This window comes from Panthera pardus, unplaced genomic scaffold (genome assembly GCF_024362965.1).
Source record: "Panthera pardus isolate Hobbes unplaced genomic scaffold, ASM2436296v1 HiC_scaffold_8, whole genome shotgun sequence".
NCBI lineage: Eukaryota > Metazoa > Chordata > Mammalia > Carnivora > Felidae > Panthera > Panthera pardus.
The window spans coordinates 52,215,506-52,237,568 of record NW_026527013.1 but is presented as its reverse complement, the minus strand read 5'-3'; the positions used below and the strand labels follow the sequence as shown (position 1 = coordinate 52,237,568).

The window sequence follows — 22,063 nt, the reverse complement described above, 5'->3', positions numbered from 1 at the left end:
GAGTAGTTGGGGGCCACCTTTTCTCTCGTGTTCAGCATTTGTCCTGCCCTGTTTAGCCCTCTTCTGACTTCGAGAAATGCTTGCTTGGCCTCCAGCCCTAACCCCCAGCTTAAAAGCCATGTGGTCTGGGGCTGTGCCAGGCCTGGACGGGGACTCAGGTTGGCCATTCCCGACACCCCCTGTGCCCCTGGTCTGCTCACGTCAGCAAGGAGCCGGCCTCTGAGTCACTCTACAGGAAACTGCTCCAGGCCGTGCATAAATTAGCCTTCCCCTTCACATCCAGCTAATTTTAGGCAAAAAGATCTCTGCAAGTGATAGAGGGAGGTTGACACCAGCAGAATTCAACTCCCACCCGGGGTACCACCTACTGCCAGCACAGGCAAGGGACTCAGTTCCCATGACCTGACAGTGTTGGACTTTCCCCCTGAAGTCCTGACTCTGGTGACAACTCTGGGGTAAACGGGCTCCCTATGAGGGTCTCTCTCCCTGAAATGAGTTCTCTTTCTTTCCTCTTCCACTGTTGGTTCTGTTCCACTCTGGTGATGCCCTTCCCTCCTTACCCTCCACTGCTTCCTTTCCTTCCATACCCTTCCAGCATAGGACAATAGAGCCCAAGGCCCAGCTTCAAATTCTGACAGGCTTACTCTTCAAGGGACACTTATCTTCAAGAGACATACCGGAAGAATTCAATTAACTTCCCCCAGCAAGCCTCCATTGCCTTATCTGTGAAATGGGAATAATAACACTACCTACCTCACAGGATGTGAATATTAGATAATCCACATGAAGGGCTTAGTGTGGCATATAGCATATCCTAGACACTTCCAAAATAACGTTCATTGTCATTATTATTATAATCAAATATTTCTTACAACAACAACATGCATGGGCCATATCCTCATGAAAAATGGGGCGATTAAATAAGACGGTACTGAGCAAAGAGTAAAAGTGCTACCAGAGAAGGCTTCCCAGAGTAGGCTACTTTGTGATGAGTCTGGAAAGATGGGTGATGAGTGGCCTGTGAGCCCCCAGAGGCAGGAGCTGTTTGTCATTCTCCACTGTGTCCCCAGCACTTGGTACAACACCTGGGGGATTGAACACATATTCACCGAAAGAAGGGAAGGAGATGGGCACTGAGGTGGCTTGGTCAGTTGAGTGTCTTGACACTGGATTTTGGCTCAGATCATGATCTCACAGTCGTGAGATCAAGCCCCACGTGGGCTCCGCACTGAGCACAGAGTCTGCTTAAGATTCTCTCTCTCTCTTCCTCTGCCCCCTCCCCTGCTTGCACGCTTTCTCTTCCTCTCTCCCTCTCTTCCTCTCTCTCTCCATCGTTCTCTCTCTCCATCGTTCTCTCTCTCCCTCTCTCTCTCCCTCTCTCTCTCCCTCTCTCTCTCCCTCTCTCTCTCCCTCTCTCTCTCCCTCTCTCTCTCCCTCTCTCTCCCTCTATCTCCCTCTATCTCTTTAAAATAAAATAAAAAATAAGAAGAAGGGAGGGAGACAGAAGAGGTTGGGGATACCCCTGGTGCGGGGTGGAATGGACAGAGGGGAGGCTGTAGCCAGGGGACAGGACACAGGACACACGACACACTGTGTCACCCATGGAACTGGCTTCAGTTCCCTAAGCTCAGAGTGGCATTGCCCTGAGCTGCTGGGCAGGAACACCCCTTGTCCTTCACTTCCTAACACCTGCACCTCGGGCTGTCAGAAAAGACAGCTCAGACAGGTCCCTCTGGGTGCCCCCTGCATTGTGTGTTTCCTGGTGGGGGAGAGAAGGGGACAAAGAAGGTGGGGCAGCAGCAGGGTGGGGTGGGAACTGGATACTGGAGTGTTGTGAAACAGAACCTCCGGTTAATTTTGTATGAATCCTGCGGCCTGCCCAAGTGGAGGAGAGAGTGGGGCTGAGGGAGGAGAGGAGAGCGGATCATGGGGACGGTGCCTCATGTTGCATAAACACAGTGTTAAACCAGAACATCCGCGGACCCGGCAGGGCCCGTGTCATCATCCACAGAGCTGCCACCAGCTGGGCACGGGGGAGGGTGTGAAGGCCACGTGTGTCTTAAATGTCTCTGGGTCCCAGGCAGTGGGGATCGTCTGTGTATCATTGTGACACTCTATTTCTCCATGTTCTCCATCTCCCATGCATCACGGGGGCCCGGAGAGGTTGATAGGGAAACCGAGGCAGCCACAGATTCAGCAGTGTGCCAGGCAGGGTGAGGCTGGGCACCGCTCAGACATGGGGTCCATGTGGGGAATTCACTGCCTGGCCCGAGATGTGCAAGAATGCCTCTCAACCGGGGTCTTCAGGTGAAGTGGCCCATGTTCCGTTGTGGAACCCAGGACTCTCAGGGGTGAGGTCTGGAGGAGAAAAGCTCATCCAAGTATATAAGAAGCTGAGGAAGTGGGGCACCTGGGTGGCTCAGTCGGTTGAGTCTGACTCTTGACTTCAGCAGGGTCGTGAGATCAAGCCCCGCATCGGGCTGTGCAGTGAACTTAAGATTCTTTCTCTTCCTCTGCCCCTCCCCACCCCCACCCCCCGCACACACATACATGCTCTCTCTGTCTCTCTCTAAAACGGAAAAAAAAAAGGCTGAGGAAATGCAGTTGCCTTCTCAGATACTTGCATGGGTGGAGGAGGGGAAGCTGCGTAGGGGGTGCTCTGGCCTCCCCTCTGTCACCAAGCAGGATCCTGACCTCGGGAGCAAGACACTCACACTCTCTGGACCTGAAATGGGAATTGTGCCACGTTTGGAGACAGTGAGTTGAAAATACTTTCAAAGTTTTCTTCCAAAGAATCATCTTCCCGTATTCCCTGAGTATTTCTACCCATTAGGATATATTTGATAGAAACCCATCTTAAACTGGCTTATGCAAACACGGGATTTTCTGGCCTGTGCCAAATGAAAGGTGCAGAGACCATCTAGCATCAGGCAAGGCTGGATCCAGGACCCTCAGTGCTGCAGGAGGGCTTTGTCCCTCCCTCTCCTGCTCTCCTTCACCTCCATTGCCTTCCGTGTTGGTTTCATTCTCGGACAGGCCCTCACACTGTTAGCTTCAGGCTAACACCCCCCCCATCCTGGCCCCCCCAGCAGCCAGAGGCATCTCTTTCCTCATGGTCTCCTCCCCTGGGTCCCAGAACAGATTCTCATTTGGCCACCTGGAGTCACATGGCCATTCTTGACCCAATCCCTGCGGCCAGGGGAAGGAAGAGGCGGATAGGTCAGATCCGGGTCACATGCTCGCCCCAGAGGGATGCAGGTCAGTCCATCCAGACCACATGGAGATTGTGGGAGGGAGAGGGAGATAGAGGCACAGGCCACACATGCTTGTGGGCCTACTGTATGGAAGGCCCCACTGTGTGCGGGGAGGGTGTAGGCATGCTCTGTGCCCTGGAGGAGAGCTTGGCCTGGATGAGGAGAAAGGGTGGAACTGAGGAAGCAGCTGAGCAGTAAAGGAGCGTTTGGGTCACAGCCAAACCACAGCACTGTTAACATTTACACCAGTGTGGCGGGCATAAGCTGGGACCGTCCACAAGAAGTAGGTATATGACTCGTGTCCCAGCAGTGAAGTGGCCAAGTAGGGGTCACGGTCAAATCCCAGCTGCACTTCTTCTCCAGCTGTGGAGCACTGGACCAGTTATCTACCTCTCTGTGCCTCAGTTTCCACATCTGTAACATGGGATGATAACAGTGCCTCTTTCATAGGGTTCCTATGAGGATCCAAGTAATATGCACGAAATGCTTGGTGCCTGGCATGCAGCAGGTGCTATGTCGGGGTCAGCTGTTATTATTCTATGCTGAGGATTCTGTGTGTGACTGTAGGGGCAGATTGGGTTTAAGTTAGCAGAGAAGACAAGGCAGCTTATCTGGGCAGATCAGTGGGCCCAAGCAACGCCAGGGGAATCTGTGAGTTTAAAAAAAAAAAGCCCCATATCTGATTGGCAATGCTTACACCCCCCCCCCCACCACCATCACCAGGAAAAATACATCCCTTAAAAGCACTAGCTTTCTGTGAAAGTCTGATGAATCACGTGTGGATGCTTTCCAGAATGCCACCCTCACATCTTTCTGAATCATCAATAAGATAACCCCACATGTTGATTGAGACACACTATCCATTCTCCCAGGCGGAGGCAGCGGAATGTGTGCTAGGCCAACAGTTCTGCAGGCCTGGGCGCGGCCGGAAGAGAACAGGACAGGTAGCAAAAGCCCTGACCTGCCGCTGACCGAAGAGCTTCTGGGTGGATCCCAGCAGGACTGGATGAACTTCGTTTTCCACAGACAATGCTGAGTGGCCTCGTGGGTGCTTTGCACAGTCAGGCACCCACAGGGGAGTGGAGGCTCTAAGCAGTTGTGCGGAGCGTTTATGGGTGCGTGTCATGCTGTACAGACCCACTGTGGAAAACGCAAGTCCCAGAACTACCCAGCAGCTGTAACTTGCTGTGTGCAAACTCCTCAGGGCCAGGCTCTTCCACTGGGTTGCCTTGTGTGGTCCTCACAACAGCCCCTTGAGTGGGAAACAAGCACTTGGAGAGACAGGGGGCCCTGATTCTTTCTCTGAAGAGATCTTTGCTCTGCAGAATAAATATGCACCAAACACTAAGTGCCTGCTCAGGAATGCAAAGAGCACAGGCTTTGAGGCCTGACTCCACCACCCTGGAGGACTTTGAGCGAGTCATTCCATCCCTGTGAGCCTCGAGATCCCCATTTGTTAAGGGCATGATCATAGTGCCCACCTCCCAGAACCGGTGGATACAGGTGCTCAGTGACTGTCCCACTGCTTCCCCTGCTTCAGGCATGCCAGGCAGAGATGTAGGCTGACACACATTCACTTGCTGACCACGTATGTATTGTGCACTTACTGTGTGCAGGCTTGAGCCACACTCCTCTTCTCCAGGCTCCTCAGGAGCGGTGTTTGTGTGATGTGGCTGTACACAGGACAGGTGGGGCAGCCAAGACAGGGACAGCCTTCCAAGACATTCCCTCTCCATCCAAGCATCCAGGGCAAGGAGAGAAGGATGTCAGACAGGAGACAACTCCAAGGTCACAGAGGCAGTCAAGAACCAGTAGGAGAGGGCAGCCAGGGGCAGGGGCCCGGGCCTCAGTCCAGGAGGAGGAAAGGAGGGAGGAGCCCCTCCTGACCCCCTCTCCCTCCAGAGCTCCCTAAAGACTTCCGGGAAAGGGGGTATGCAGAGCTGGGTTGTAAACTTCCCTGCCCTGAAGACCCTCCCCGTCTAGCTATGATACCAGTGACAGCTGTGACACTAGGGATGCATTAACACATATCGAGTGCTTTCAGACCAGGCTCTCCGCGGAGGATCCCTGGCACTACCTCATTTCATCCTCTCAGACAGGAATTGTTCATATCCCCAGCTTACAGATGAGGAAATTGAGGCTGAGAACAACACTAGTCAAAGGGGCCCAGCCAGGATTGGTACCCAGGCAGGCTGGCTCCTGAACATGCACACATAATCCTTCAGCTATTGCCTTCTGCTGACAAAAATAACTCTGCAGCCAGAGGGAGTGTGCTGAAGGTCAAAGGAGGAGGCGATCGGATCCATGCCTGATGGGGGACAAATACAGGAGAGGCTTTCTCGGGAGCTAGGTCTCAAAGGACGGGAATGAGCTGAATATGCAGAGGTGGAAAGGAAAGCACCCTCTTAGTGAAAGGGAACAGCATGAGCAAAGGCCCTGAGGTGAGCCCTGGGACGTTCACGGGAAGAAATGGGGAATGCATTGTGCTTGGAGCCTAGGGGACATCTCAAAGGGCAGAGAACTCCGGCCCACAGACCGGGGATTGATTTTTGTAGACTGTGACTTTTAGTTGGTTGGTTCATGCTATGTGTGCAGACTCAGCTTGGGTAATAGGTATTTAACTTGTCTGTGCTGTCCGTGAGAGTGTGAAAAATGGGGATGGGGTTGGGAGAGGGTCAGAGTACAGCTCCTCTTCATGGGCCAGAAGAGCCAAAGAACTTGCTGAATGCAGGAGAACTGAAGTTTGGAAAGGCGTTTCTCATACCGGGTTCTCTGGGGTTCCACAGAGGCACCCCAGGGTACAAGGAGATAAGTGGGTGAAGCTCTGGGCTTCCTGCCCTACCATGTACCAGAGCAGCTCCTTTTTTATCTGCTTTGCATGGTGAAGCATCTGGTAAGATTTTTTTTTTAACAAAGAGTTTTAAAAAAAGAAAAGAAAAAAATTTGAAAACTTTTGATGAAATTAGAAAAAGGCAGTAAACTAGAGTATCTAAAAGCCTGAGTTGGGGGCCAGGTTATATAAGTTCTCAGCGCCTTGGTTTTTATATCTGTAGAATTGGCAGGTGGTAAACAGCTCCAGGGCCCATACTGGTCTGTGAATTCAACGAGAAAACGCACAGGGAGTGCCTGGCCCACAGTGGGGCCTCAGGGAAGGTTTGTCCGTCCTCTTGTGTTGGGTCCCCAGGGGGTGCAGGGAAAGGACATTCAGCCCCCCAACCTGTATTAGAAGAGACACTGAGCCAGGAAGATGCAGGGGGGACCATCCTGACTTTGGTCCTTATTAACTGGGACCATCTCAAGCCCGCCCACCCTCACCCTGCAATTCTGTGCCTCATTCTCCCCATCTGGAAAATAAAGAGTGTGGGTCTGGTTGTCTCTGAGGCTCCTCCAGGCTCAGACATTCTAGAATTCTAAACACGCTGCCTCGCACCCCCAGTAGTACAGACATCAGACTGGACAGAGGGTGGCTGACTCACAGCCAGACCCAGTTCCCTCTTCCCTCTGGGAGACTGTGGCCTCAAATCCTGGGGGCATGCCTGAGGCTCCACCCCAAACCTTCCACAGCCTTGCCCATGGCCCCTCACCCTAGCCCCAGCCCAGCAGCCCTTCCCTAGAAGGCGGCTTCTACACACACTGACTTCCAAAGGCCCCGTGGGCATTTCTCTGGCCCCCAGAAATGTTCTGTTTCTGATGACTTTGCCTCCCTGAATCGTGATCTCATCTGCCAAATGGGCCGAGGGGTGAGAGATGTTCAGTAACTCCAGGCTGGACCATCTCTAGTGTTAGGGCAACATCAGTGTTCCCCCCAGCCTGGGTCCCACGAAGCTTAAGAGAGCTGAAGCAGCCTCTCCCTGCAGACCCGCCTGTCATACGAGAGGCTCCAACAGGGCAGGTAAGTTATCTATACAGGCCCCCCTCCCTGCACAATGATTATCTTACTCCTCCTGGCGCAATCCAGGCCCCTGCTGTGGTTTCAGACCCAGAGTTATTTATAGTCAGTGGAAATTAGTGCCTCGGCTGATGGTTCCCTAGTACCCCCCTGCCAGCATCAGCCTCCACCCCAAAGGGAGGCCCCCTGGAAATTTCCGTGGTCCCAGGGACTATTTCTGAGCAGCAAAGACTGCTTTTTCTGCAGGATAGCTTTGGACAAGAAGCCATGGAGGTGAGAGGCAGAAGTGAGCCCTTCTCACTGAAGAATCTAGGAAGGTTTTATAGAGGAAGCAGTATTTGAACAAGATGTTGAGAGATAGGCAGGGTTTGCGATAGGGAAGGGCACTCCAGGTAGAGGGAACAGTGCAGTCAAAAGCACAGAAGCAAAGAAGGGTGTGTAAAAAGAAGAGCCATACATTCTGTTTGGCTGGAGCTTGGGGGAAGGTAACTGAGAGTAACTGAGCATTATATCTTCCAGACACTATTCCAAGAGCTTTACATACATTATTACCCCCATTTAATACTCCCCAAACCCTATGAGGTAGGCATTAGGATTATCCCCATTTTTACAAACGAGGAAAAGGAGACACAGAGAAGTTAAATCACTTGCCCACGGTCACACAGCTAATGGGTGCAAGAACTGGGATCCAGATGCCGGCAGGCAACCCCAGAGCCCATGCTAGGAACCTCTGTGAAGGGATCTGAATGTTGAGCTAAAGGTTTGGGCTTAAGTGAAGAGATAGGAGGGAGCCCCTGAGGTTTCTTGAGCAGAGGAGCAGTGTGGTCAAGACAGTTGGTCTGGCAGCCCTGATCTTAGTTGTAATGGGGAGATACCCCAAGGGATAGAGCCAGAGCAGAGTGGGGGACAGGCATCCAAGAGAGAGGTGACAGAGTTCGACCTGGCCAGGGTGGTGGTGATGGAGAGGAAGGAGCACCAAGCAGAAGGTCTCAGCCTGTGGTAGGTGGTCAAGGAAGAGAATGGTGTCAGTGCAGACTCAGCTTTCTGGACAGCAACTGGCTGCTCGTGGAGGAGACTAGCAAACAGGAGTGGAGCAAGGTTCAGGGTGAGACAAAAGGTTTGTGTTGGGCATTATGCACTCTCGGGGCCTGGGGGATAGAACAGCAGGCATGGAACCCTGCAGAGAGGCTAGGCCCGGAGATGACAGAGAAGTCCTGTCTCTGCTCCCAAGTCCCTCAAGGGGGGAAGTAAGCCACAGGAAGGCAGAGATGTGGGCCTGTGGTGTTCGCTGCTCTATCCTAGCACCTAGAACAGTGCCTAGCATGGAGTATACCCAATAAGCATGCAGGAATGAGTTCAGCTGGGGCACTCACCAAGCATGGGTCCTTAGGGAGCACCAGCTACCCAAGGGAGCGGGCAAAGCAGGAAATATGCGAGAGATATAAGGAGGGTCACCTGCAGGTAGGGTGTGATCAGGGTGTCTGACACTGGAAAGGCAGTCAGTTAGACATAGAGGTTGCCAGGAGAGGTTCAAGGAGGACAATAAAAGAGCAACAGCCTTGAGGGCAGGCTGCCGGATGAGGTCTTGGGAAACATCTGCTGGACAGAACAGCAAAATAGAGCATTCCCTGGGGCTGTCCCCCATTGCCCATACCAGCTCAACTGGGTAAGAGCAGAAAGAACAAGGGCCTGAGGGACTCAGGCACCCATAGAACCACAGGTCTGGAACAGCTCTCGGGGACCAGCCAGCAATCCCGGGGTGCACATGGGAACACTGAGGCCCAGGAAGGAAGGGACCTGTCCGAGCACATAGCTCCAGGGACTGGGGAGCCCTGAGTCATCCCTACATGTGGTGAAGGGGACAGAGTCCCTCCCCTCTGCCCCCAATGCATCCACCCTTCCCCCCAGGCCCCGCCTCTCTCATCCATCCGTGCAGTTTCTGTGTTTGTTCCCAGAGGCCACATAACAAAGGACCACAGATCAGGAGGGAGCTTAAACAACAGAAATATGTTGTATCACAGTTCCGGAGGCTGGAGGTCTAAGGTCAAGGTGTCTGTCAACAGGCTTGTTTCCTTCCAAGGGCTGTGAGGGAAGGATCTGTTCAGGGCCTCTCTCCTTGCCTTGTGGATGGCCATCTCCTCCCTGTGTCTTAACACTGGCTTCCCATGAGTCTCTGTGTCCAGCTTTCCTCTGTATTTAAGACACCAGTCATACATGATTAGCCCCCCCTCCCCAACAACCTCATATGAACTTAGTAACTAGTCACCCCTGCAATGACCCTGTCTCCAAACATGATCACATTCTGAGGTGCTGGAGCTTATGGTTGTGGAGGGACACAATTCAACCCAGAACATTCTGCGCTCAAAGACAGTTTCTCTCCTGTAAAGTGGGGACATAAATGGGAACAGACAAGGACTGTGGTGCGGGCAGACAAGCTCACTGCTCTGTGGGCACCTATGTTCTCCAAGAGCCTGTCACACGCTGGGCATTAGGAAATAGTGATGCGGCCTAAGCGTTAAACAACAGACGCCCTACATCTGATTCCCCACTGTGACACTTACTTACTAGCTGTGTTGTGCCAAGCAAATGACTTCACCTCTCAGAACCTGTTTACTCATCTGTGAATTAGTACTTATTCGTGGGCCCCTGTGAGGAATAAATGATCAGGTGCGTGTAAGAACATACAGCACAGAGCAGGAAGCCTGCAGGGGATGAAAACCATTATTATTCTTGTCATTACCGATGTCATCATTCACATAGGTTTCTGAGGCCCAGAAAGGGAAAAATCCTGCCCAGGATCACACAGCCATCTGGCACAAAACCAAATGAGAACTCATGTCTCCTGACCCATAGTCCCAGCTTTTTAAACCACATCTCTGTAGGATATTTTTTTAAAAGGTGGAGGGTGGGGGTGGTGCCCGGGTGGCTCAGTCGGTTTAGCATCCAACTTCAACTCAGGTCATGATCTCACGGTTCGTAAATTCAAGCCCCGCATCAGGTTCTGTGCTGACAGCTCAGAGCCTGGAGCCTGCTTCAGATTCTGTGTCTCCCTCTCTTTCTCTGCCCCTTCCCTGCTCACTCTCTCTCTCTCTCTCTCACTCTGTCTCTCAAAAATAAACATTAAAAAAATTTGTTTAAAGGGGCGTAATTCACAAATGCCCAGTATTAGGAGAGCACATAAGCCTATTATCAGCTTCTCCATGTGTCTCGTGGAACACTACAGAAAATGGTAGTAACGGAGAACATAACGCAGAATGAATGAGGCTCTTGAAATAGGTGATAGGAAAAAGGTGGGGTTTACCACTGACCATGGCAGCAGCTTCACAAAAACAGATGCAAGGGGAAAGAGGCATAAAGGAAGTATCCCGAAGGTCCCGGTGCTGGGGTTAAGGGGTGAGATGAAGGGCGATGGTTTTTCTCTCAGGGTCACTCTGCATTTGTGAGGATGTTGTTCTAAAACGGGTCAGCCGAGGCATGCTGGGTGTAAGCAACAGAAACTGCCTGAGCACATGAGGAAGATCCCTGATCAGAATGCTCTAAGTTGGAGCTAGGTCTGAAAACCCCGGCTCAGCTTTCTGGAGGGAAATTGGGATGTGTCTGGATCTGTGGCAGGACTGACAGAACCAATGTCCCTTTGGGTCATGGGGGGTAGGGAAAAGTCCACTCCAGCTGTGTGGGTCCCCACGATCCTCAGGATTCCAAGCAGTGCTTTGTTGGAAAATGTATAACACGCAGCTGTCTGGGTAGCCAAGGAGTCCTTGTTCGTAGTGTGTGCTGATTTCTGTGGTGCAAATAGTCCCACCACGTCCCCAACACGATGGCATTGAAAGCAGAGTTGGGAAGAGACATATGCCGCAGCACAGTGTTATATCCTTTTTCTACCATCGGGCGCAATGGGCTCTCTATGCAAGACACAGATCCTAGTGACATTTGGTAAAATAATCAGGAAGGGATGAGTGTGAGATATTGTTACCCTTTGAATATAATTTATATAAATTTTAAGTATAATCATTTAATTCCAGTGATGGCTGCACTAACCAGTTCACAAAATTATCTGAAAACGTAGCAATGGGCTGTTACAAGCAGAAGTGAGCTGGCTGTGCTGCATCACGGATTCCAAGTCCACGGAGAGAGCATGTGAGTGGCCTGGCTTGGTCACGTGCCCACCTCCAGGCCAGGAAGGGGGAGGAGCATTTTGATTGACAGCCACCAAGACTCCTCCCAGTGCACCTAATTTCCCAAAGGAAGGAAGAAGCCACTGGACAGCCAAAACCCAACACCTGCTTTTGTTTCTCTTTTGATAATTTCTTTTCTTTTCTTTTCTTTTTTCTTTTCTTTTCTTTTCTTTTCTTTTCTTTTCTTTTTAATATAATTTGTTGTCAAGTTGGCTAACATACAGTGTATACAGTGTGCTCTTGGTTTTGGAGGTGGATTCCCGTGATTCATCGCTTACCTACAACACCCAGTGCTCATCCCAACAGGTGCCCTCCTCAATGCCCATCACCCACTTTCCCCTCTCCCCCACCCCCCATCAACCCTCAGTTTGTTCTCTGTATTTAAAATGTTAAAAAAAATTTTTATTTTCAAGTAATTTCAACACCCAACATGGGACTTGAACTCACAACCCTGAGATCAATAGTCACATACTCTACCGACTAAGCCAGCCAGGCACCCCGGTAATTTCTTTAAGTTGTATTTTTTTCTCTTATGATATCCTCTTAATTTTTTTTTATTCATCATTGCTTGAAGTCCCAGAGTCCCTAAAAATAATCCAAAGCTTAATCCTGAGACTAGCAAACCAAAGGACCCAGCCAGGAGGGACAGTTACAGGGGCTCAGAGCAGCCACATCCGGGCCACATCTCCACCCCAGCCCAGCCTCCCCACCTTCTCCTGGGAGGGAGGTACATGAACTAAATCTCCTGTCACATGCCTGAGAGCCCACCCTTAGAGATTCTCCCAAGAGGACACAGACATCCCTAGTGGAAGAGTGTCATAGGGCAGAGTCTTGACAAGTACCCCTAAGGGTAGGGAAAAGTGAACAGAGACCCTCAGGGGTTTGGAGTAGCCCAGATAAGAGACAAGTACCCCTGAGGGCTTAGACCTGATATCAAAACCAGGCCGAGTGGACATCCTAAACATAGTGAATCCATGATTTAGCAGGGAGCCCCACCGACCCTCCAGGAAGATGGGAGTTCTCTCTTGTGGCCACATGTGCCTGGCTCATGGCCACAGATGTCCAATGTGAAGAACCAGATCCCCACACCAGAAGCTCTTCTGGGGCTGCCCTCTTATTAGGGACCACCTGGTGGCCAGCAGAAGGCTCAACCTAAGGCAGGCCAGGAAGTCAATTTAGACTGCCCAGTCCTCCGGTGATAGCCAAGTCAGCCATCGTCTTGTCCCAAGCACTATCCCAAAATGCCACTGTTTTCCCCATTCTGCAGATGAGGAAACTTGAGAAGCAGAAGGGGTGACTCACTTGTCCAAGCCACACCCCTGTGGGAATAAAACTCTGGGCCTGGATGAGGCCACACTTCATTCTCTTAATGGGCTGTTAAAAGGGGATGAGGGGGCATCCCCAGGGCTCCATGCTCCCCGCAGGGTGGTGCTGGGACTTTGCCAGAAGCCTGGGAGTTTTTAGCTGCTCCCAAACACAGTGGAGCTCAGGCCCAAATATGAGAGAGAGAGGCCAGGGTGGGGGCCAGGCAGATGCCTGATCTGCCTATGAACTTGATCATGGTTTCCAGGTCTCACTCACCTGACTCTTTCTGGCCAGCAACATTCTCAAGGGCCTCCAGGTCTGGGAGTAATGGGCTATAAAAGATGAGCCCAAATTCTAGGCCCAGGGGCTGGAGGCTGTTTGGCAAGTCCTGGACAGGTACACCAACTGAGGATCCAATGTCAGCGGCTCCGCTCACTCCTGTGTGACCACGGGTGAATTATAGTCCCTCTCTGAGCCTCAGTTTCTTTATCTGAAGAGTGAGTTTAGATATGCCTACCTACAGGGTTACCAGAAAAGTTAAATGAAAATAATGTATGTATAAGCCCCTCCCTTTTCTATCCTCTCCCCCTCCAAGTTATTCTCCCTATCATGGCCAGAATAGACTTAAAAATGAATCTACTTGTACCACCATTTACTCAAAACACAATGATCCCCACTGCTCTTAGAATAAAATATAAATTCGGGGCGCCTGTGTGGCTCAGTCGGTTAAGCGTCCGACTTTGGCTCAGGTCATGATCTCACAGTCTGAGTTCGAGCCCTGCGTCGGGTTCTGTGCTGACAGCTTGGAGCCTGGAGCCCGCTTTGGATTCTCTGTCTCCCTCTCTCTCTGCCCCTCCCCTGCTCACACTCTATCTCTCTGTCTCTCTCTCTCTCTCTCTCTCTCAAAAGTAAATAAACATTTAAAAAATTAAAAAAGAGGGGCGCCTGGGTGGCTCAGTCAGTTAAGCATCCGACTTTGGCTCAGGTCATGATCTCACAGTCCATGGGTTCGAGCCCCGTGTCGGGCTCTGTGCTGAGAGCTCAAAGCCTGGAGCCTGTTTCAGATTCTGTGTCTCCCTCTTTCTCTGACCCTCCCCTGTTCATGCTCTCTCTCTGTCTCAAAAATAAATAAATGTTTAAAAAAAATTTTTTTAATTAAAAAAGAAAAAAAGAATAAAATTTAAAATCACTGTGGCCTTCAGGCCTGGCATGATCCAGCTGCCACCCTGTTGCAGAGTCCTCAAACACAGGCTTCCAGGCCTACAGGAGACCAGAGTCCCTAGAGCTTCCTTTAAAACTACACAGCTTGCACCTCCATTGGTGCCATATTAGGATTCCAGAATAAATTAAAGATAACTGAAAGTAAATTATAATAATTATAATGTTGAGACTATAGATGCCCTACCACTTACTACTCCCCACCAAATTTCACACATCCTCTGGTGGGGTCTGCACCATCCTCTGGCCAAGAATCACTGCATTCATTTAATTCATCTATCCTTTGAAGAAGCCTTTATTGAGCATCTGCTTGTTTGCTAGGTGCTGTCCTAGGTTCTGGGGATACCTCAGTGAACAAAGATACCTACCCTCACAAAGCTTATAGGAGTCCAGCAAAAAATACAGGAAACTAATAAATGAACAAGAAAATGTATCAGGTGGATAAGGACTTTGAGGGCAACCATGGGAAGGGGCAGCTTAGACAGGCAGTGGGGGAGGGCTTCCCTATGGAAGTGATATTTAACCTGAGCCTCAATGACGTGCTGGATCCCCAAGAATTGCTTTCCCTGGTTCACTGAGGGTGAGTTCTGGTGGGGCTACTGCTTTTTCAGTGTTTTCAGATCCCCTATGTCCATTTCCTGGGCTCTGCCAGGTACTCTGCTAGGCACGACAAGCTTTTGTGATCTCTTTCTATATCGTAGATGCCATAGGAGAAAAGAATTTTCCGCCTCCTGTTTTAAAGAAACTGAGGCTCATAGAGGGCTTGCACAGGATCACACAGTGGTGGGTCACAGAGTTGGGATTTGTCTTTGAATCCACTAACTTTCCCACTCCTCCTTTTCCCCCACCTCTTTCCTTGCTGGGATGTATTTGGAGAAATCACAGGGTCAGAAAGGGCCCCCTAGTTTGTTAAACCTGGGGCTCTCAGCTGGGAGAGAACCAACTTCCAAGAGGTCACTGAGTGCTCAGTGAGAAAACAGGGTTCCAAAACTGCCCCAATCACAGAGGAATAAGCATGTGGAGAAAATCCTGGGCACGCCCCCTGCAGGGGGAAAAAAAAAAATCCCTGCAGAGGGAAACTGTAGAACACTATCAGTAGCTTTGTAAATGACCATAGTTTGGCTTACCTCCTAAAGGGCGAAATCATTTTTCTTCCACTTGAGAGAGGCAGCCATAGCATAGGTGGTGGGTAGGCAGGCAACCTCCTAGACGTTTGGATTTTATGCTTCCTGAGGGCAAGGGCAGTTTCGTTTGTCTCCGAATCCCCAAGTACCTAACAGGGATTCTAAGTAAATGAAAACGTGAATGGTGATTACATGTGCGTGTGCATATTATGTGCGGGCTGAAGGCTCCTCAGTCCACCTTTCCCCCAACCGGAACCCATCGCCCAGCTCAGCAGGGAGACCACAGAAATATCAGAGACTAACCCTGGCCAAAGCCACCAGCAATCCACCACCTCCCTGTCCCAGCCCTGGCCCGACTCCCCTGCATTCCCTGTCTCTGATGTGGAAAGGTGTGGGCCTTTCATCCCCACCCAGAGGTTGGGTCAGGGGGAATGTACCGGCCAGGGAGGGGCTGGGATCTGACTGGCAGAGAAGCAGTTCCTGCCGCCCCCTTGCCAGCCTCAAGGACGCATGAGCTGACACGAAGCCGCCAGCATCCTCTTGAAGTCCTGGGAGATCTAATTACCCAGACAAGCAGACAGTGTTGAACAAGTGAGCACTGGGGTTTGGAATAATCAGTTTTTTGGCTGCTGCAGTTAATGTGAGGCCAGGCTGCAAAACTGTCCCTCTGATGTTCTGATGACGGACCCATGAGACGGCTGACTGTTTGATCTGGAACTGCCAGCTTTTTTGTCACCCCCAAAGGCTTACCTAAATTGTCCTAACAATTACCATCTCAGGGAGTCAGCCGTGCTGTAATGAAAAAAGTACAGCCGCAACATGGGAGGCTGAGGGAGATCCTGCTGGAGACCAGGGTGGGTCTCATCCCTGGGGTTTAATCCTGAGCCTGGGATGTGGCTGGGGGGACTTGCCCTTTAAATACCACATCTCATTTCCGTAGTACCACCATTTTACAGATGAGGAAACTGAGGCACAGTGTGCTCAAGGTTACTCAGCAACAAGTTGGTGGATGACATCTGAACCCAGGCCTACGTGGCCCTAACCCCTGCCCTTTCAGTGTGTTCATATGCCCTCAGATCGTAGATATTTTTTCCCCTCTCCCTATTTTGTGTATTAAAATTTCAGAGCCTCTTGGGATACCTGGTGCTACTTCTGTCCTAAGTTTTATCCCTGAAAAGTGCTAGGCATGATGATTTCCTACTAGCATGCTTTTCGGTTTACAGGTATTTTTATTTTTTGCTATACATCCCTAGGAAGGAATTTCCTCCAGTAGATGTGGGGCCAAGCAGCAGGGGGTTAAGGGTGTCAGCTCACTCAGCTTTGCAGAGAAGAAAAGCCTAAAGTGAGATAAAGGTCGCAAAGGCTTGTGCACACCCGCTAAGAACCAGGCACTGGCAAAGCCCTCCATCTGGTTATGCATTGATTCAACACATGTTTCTTGAGCACTTACTATGTGCTAGATGGCGTTTTAGGTCCTGGAGATAGACACAGCAGTGGACAAAATAATGAATGTCGCTGCCTTTATGGGGCTCACATTCCAGTGTGGGCGACTAGCAGAAAGCCAAATAAATAGCAAAATCCCTGAGATTGTCCCTTGTAACAAGTGCCCTGTAGGAAATAAGCAAGGGGCTGAAGTTGGGAGTAACAGTGGATCCTCTGATCCTGGGAGCAGGAGGCAGAGAACACTTAGAAAATGAAAGGGAGGCTGCATGTAGGAGGCCTGGGGGTGGGGGGCTGGGGGGGGGGAAGTGGCAGGGGCAAAGGCTGGAGGTGGGACCTGAGGGGACATTTGGCAAGAGGTGAAGCCAGGGGAGTGAGCAGAGTTTGCCTGTGAGCTGTGGGAGGTGTGTGAGATTTCTTCTCAAGTGAGGCAGCCACCAGGGCTGAGAAGAGGGAGTGGCATGGCTCTCGTGTTATTCTCACTGGGGCCCTGAAGGCAGGGACTAAATCCTCACTCTGGCAGGTGAGGAGAGGCTCACCTGATGAGGAGGTGATGAGGCCACTTTTTGAACCCAGATCTAGGTAAGGGCCTCTGTGTTGTCCTACCCAGCCCATGGCCGGAGCCCCAGCCCCAGGGCACAGGGCCCTCCCCACCACATGCCTTGGTGCTCTGTTCTGTTCATTTTGGTTATGTTGCTCAGCCTCAGGCTGAACAGAACTCACTGGAATGTGATTTGAGGGTTAATCAGGAACATTTTGTTTCCCCATAAAATTGCAAGCTGTTGCCAAGATGTATGTTCCTGTTGCTAGGCAATCAAGCGTGACCTGTGAGCAGTGGGGGCCATGATTCTGCCTGGGCAGAAGTGACTGGGCCACCCACCCTCCCCTTTCCACAGCCCTCTAAGGCTCAACCCCCCTGGACAGGACCCCAGGGACTCACAATCAGTAGACAAAATACAAGGTAGACACAAGCAGGAGAGGGTGACAATTCCAAACACTGAATGGGTTCAGCCCAAAAGGATAAATAAAGAGAAGGGCCTTTTTCCAAAATGTAGGGAAAGATCTTTGTGACCATAGTAGTGGCCAGCAATTTTACCAGGTCCCAAACCCTGTCCTAAACCCATCAACATATATGAGGAAAGTTCTATCATAATCCCCATTTTAAAGATAGGAAAACTGAGGCATCTAGGGGTTAACATACCCAACCTGTAAGTGGCAGGGCCGTGCAGTCTGGCCCCAAGCCCAGCATCAAAGCAAATGGATGGATGGCCCATCTGAGAGGTCAGATTGGGGTTGAAGAGGAGAAATAGAACACATGAGAGATTTAGTCAAAAGCTGGAAGTGATTCAATTCCAACTGTTAGTGGGGCCCTACTGTGTGCTGGACAATTTGCCTTATACAGAAATGACGCAAAAGCATCAGTTGGTGGAAAGGGAGTAGAAGCAGGTAGACCCAGACAGGCCATCATTCTGTGCCCCAGAGTGTGGCAGGTGCTGAGAGAGAAGAAGAACCCTAGGAAGAATGGCTTTGAGTCAGATCCCAAAGGAGAGATGAAAGAAATGGTCTGGAAAAGGAACCAGAGGTTGAAAGAGAGGCATTTCAAGTGTCATTTTATTACCTTGGATTGGAGTTAATTTTTTAGGTGTCTGTTTCCACCCCAGACTGTGAGCTCCTCAAAGCAGAGATCATGCGTAGTTTATCTTTGTGTCCTTGGGAGACAACACATGTCTGACATTTTCCATGACAGTAATCACAAAATGTCTATTTAACAAATACATGAACAAAGAGGAAAGGAAAGGGGAATGAATGAATGAATGAATGAACGAATGAACAAACGAACGAATGCGATTGGTCTTAACTCTCAAACAAGAGATATTAGATACTGTTTATTGAGCATTTAGATCCATTGCAAGTTCCAGTGTGGAGAGTGGGCACTTATGGGAGATCAGAGCAGCATATGTTGTGGGTCAGAGGCAATGGGGCTGGAAGGACAGAGACTCCCTAAGGTGCCATTGCAGCAGTAGCCAGGCGAGAGATTCTGGAAGCCCAGATTCAGATGATGATCTCAAGACTGAAGAAGAAAGGCCAAATCTAGAAATGCCAAAGAGGCTGTCAATATGACCAGAAAGAGGAATAGATTTGAAGGAAACGATAAGATTGGTCTTAGACTTGCTGACTTGGAAACATGGACGAAACAACCAGGGGCTACCTTGTGGGTCCCATAAAAATCCTGGCCCAAGGATCAAAAGAGAGCAGACAAGATGAGAGACATAGCAAATACCTGAAACACAACTAATTCTCCACTTTCTGAACCCACATCTGTGGCAGATCCATCACCCATCAATCCCAATGCTCAGACTCCTCAAGCACAACTCCAAGTAGACCCTACTAATCAATAACAGTCGACTTGCAAAAGGAAATTTATTTGTTGCCCCTGCATGAGAAGCAACCAGGGGAGCCTTCAGAATGGGCCGCTCTCTGACAGCCAGAATAAAAGAGGGAGGGAGGCAATGAAGGGGCAGAGGTAGGAGCAGTGAGCCTTGGAAGTTAAGGTCAGGGTGTAAACCACTTGAGATAAAGGTCAGAACCATGAAATTTTCCCTCTGTGTGTCTTTAAACTCTTTTTTAAAGAAAGATTTTAAAGAGTTTAAACACTTAAACTCCTTAAGAGGTTTTTTTTTTCATGTTTATTTATTTTTGAGAGACAGAGTAGAACAGGGGAGGGGCAGAGAAAAAGAGACACAAAATCCAAAGCAGGCTTCAGGCTCCAAGCTGTCAGCACCGAGCTCAACGTGGGGCTTGAGCTCACAAACTGTGAGATCATGACCTGAGCCAAAGTCAGACGCTTAACGGACTGAGCCACACAGGTGCTCTAAAAGTTTTTTTTTTTAAGAACTCTTTTGGGGTCACCTGGGTGGCTCAGTCAGTTGAGTGTCAGGCTTCAGCTCAGGTCATGATCTCATGGTTTGTGAGTTCAAGCCCCATGTCGGGCTCCTCACTGGCAGTGCAGAGGAGGCTGCTTGGGATTCTCTCCCTCTCTCGGTCTGTCTCTCAAAATAAATAAATAATAAATAAACTTTCAAAAAATAAATAAATAAAGAGAACTCTTTTTAAGCAAAAGCACCCAGCTCTTAATATTCATTCATTCCAATTTAGTGAAAAAGTATTTATTTTTATGAATAATATTCTGAGGGCACATTCAGAATATCACTAACTTTCCTGATAAGCCTAACTGTTCTCAACTGATTTTAGTTTCATTGTTTGCTGAAGACTTTAAGGAGGATGTTTTTCTTATACTGTGAGATCTGTAGCCTCCAGCCATTCATTCTGCCACACTTGTTTATTGAGCACCTACTGTGTGCTGGAACTCTGTGCCAGGTATCAAGCCAGTCTCAACCAGCCTCCTCATGCAGTTCACAGTCTGGCACACTGGGGCAAGAGCTGGCCTTAGAGCTGTCTGTGGCTTCACCAGTGGCCAGGCTCGACAACCTTTCTTCCTCTACAAACTGTCAGTTTTACAACTAGAGAAAGAGAGAGAAATGTTCTCAGTCTCCTTCCAGTCACCACGTAAGCATCACAGCTGGCATTTCAGTGTCCCTGCCTTCAACCTGGCAAGAACAGGGACATGGCTGGTTGGCAGAGTAACTGTCTCTTCTCTCCCAGAAGAGAGTGGACTTGCCTCCCAACAGAAATGTCACTGAGGGGTTGACCAGAGACCCGTGGGTCCTTAGGCATCACAGGAACCGGATTCCTGAAGCCAGACACATGCATCCTGTCTAATGCTTAGAGTTAGTAAAACTTCAGAAACAGTTTGCTGAAGGGAGCACACTGTGTCCCAAAACAACGGCCTTCTAAGTAGAGAATGTAACAGGTTTCTAGGTAGGGAGGGGAGTAGCCAGCTTCCTGCTGGACAGATGGGAGGTATCTAATACATGAAATGGAAGAGGCGCTGAGCCTTCTCTGTCACATGGGCAGCAATGGAGGTGGCCTTGGTCAAATTATTGGAGAGATCCACAAAACGTCTAAGTTACAAAAGAACATCCACCAGCGTGCAGTTAACTCTCAAGATAGACACGGGTTGCGAATGCTTACCGTTCCCAGAAGGGACACGTACACACCCGCCAGAGTCATGGAGCGGCGAGAGCAGGGGGCCTCGGTGTCTCAAGACTTGGGTTCTGGTCCCAGCTATGCCACCAATGGCTCGGGTTCCTCCTCCATAAAGGACGAGGCTATTGGCCTTATGTAGTTGAAACTGAAGTCCAACTGGTGACTTGAGGGAATATTTATTAAGTGCCCACTCTATGCCAAGCGCTCTGTGCCATGCATGGCCTCACATAATCTTCTCATCGGCCTCTAGAGTCTCCAGGGTTCTCCCATTTTATAACCCAAGAGGTCCAGAGAAGGTGAGTGACTCACCTCAGGTCACACAGCCTTAAAGGGAGTACAGCTGGAATCACGGGTAATCGTTGGATGCTGTAACCACACAGTTCAAAGCCCAGAGGATCAAGATGAAATGCACGTCCCACTTGCTCTCTAAAGATTCTGAGATGGCATTTGGTAAGCAGTACCCAGTCAGGCCTCCAGGTGGGTGTCCACCTGCCATTTCTGCTCAGCTGTGTATGACCACTGTTTGGTGGGGGTACTGGTACCAGGGAGGAGCACTGTCACGATTGATCGAATGCATGAGGCCAAACACTACAGCAGTTCAGAAGAGAACGCAAGCCAGCTTCCCTGGGTTCAAGTCCAGCCCTGCCCGTACTAGTTGTGTGTAAAAGGAGTTGTTAACCGTACCCCCCCCCAACAAGGAGTCACTTCGAGGATCAAATGGACTTATACGTGGCAGAGCTGTGAGCACAGAACCCGGCACGGGGGAACCGTGAAGTGTTGTCGGTGGTGATCGTGAGGGTGAATGATTGGACCAAAGGGGTTCGTATCCACGTGGTGACTGAGCACAGCCAACAGCCCTCCCTCCCTCCACAAGCACGTGGCGTCTCCTGTGTCCAGCCACAGCCAAGGACACAAAATGACACAACACAGGACTTGCCTTTGAGGAGCTCGAAATGAAGTAATCAGAAGGGTCAGTTGAAATGCCATTTGATAACCTCTGTGGAGATAGGAGGCAGCAGCATGGGGCCATCAGGTCGGATTGGGGCTGCTGGGGGTGGGGGGGCTTCCCGAAAAAGGTGCTGAGAGCCACCCCAGAAGGATGAGAGCCAGAAGGGCAGCCAGGCTGGTGAACGGCCAGGCAGAGAGCGAGCGGGCACACGGAAGGCAGAGGGAGGGGAAAAGAAGCTCGCCACCAGAGTGACATCATCGGCAGGGCGCCCCACACCCTGGGTGGGACCCTCTCTGTGTGTGCCACGCACACAGTGCACCCTCATCCCTGGGCAGCTCCATCCACGAGGTGAGCGGCCACAGGGCTGACCCAGCAGCCTAAAAAGGTCCCTCATTAAAGGTTAATAGCTTCGTGAATGAGTGATACGGTTACAAGAGAAGTGTGCAGGAGGACCTGGGAATTTGTGAGCGGCCAGGGCCCATACAGAGCTGATCCAAGCCCCTGGGCGGAAGGGTCCAGGGAGGTCACAGCCAGTGATTGGAGGAAGGTCAACCCGGGAAGCTGGCCCCCAGGGCTGTGTTGCACCCTTGCTCACACAAGTC

At 50.5% G+C, this 22,063-nt stretch overlaps 1 protein-coding gene and 1 non-coding gene across 17 annotated transcripts in view; one reads left to right on the top strand and one right to left on the bottom strand.

Moving 5' to 3' along the window:
* Positions 1–22,063, top strand: part of ATP2B2 (ATPase plasma membrane Ca2+ transporting 2) — a 383,598-nt gene that overhangs the window by 268,032 nt on the left and 93,503 nt on the right. The window lies entirely within an intron of this gene.
* TRNAN-AUU (transfer RNA asparagine (anticodon AUU)) lies at positions 11,741–11,813 on the bottom strand. The gene has a single exon. It is a non-coding gene; the product is annotated as a tRNA-Asn (tRNA).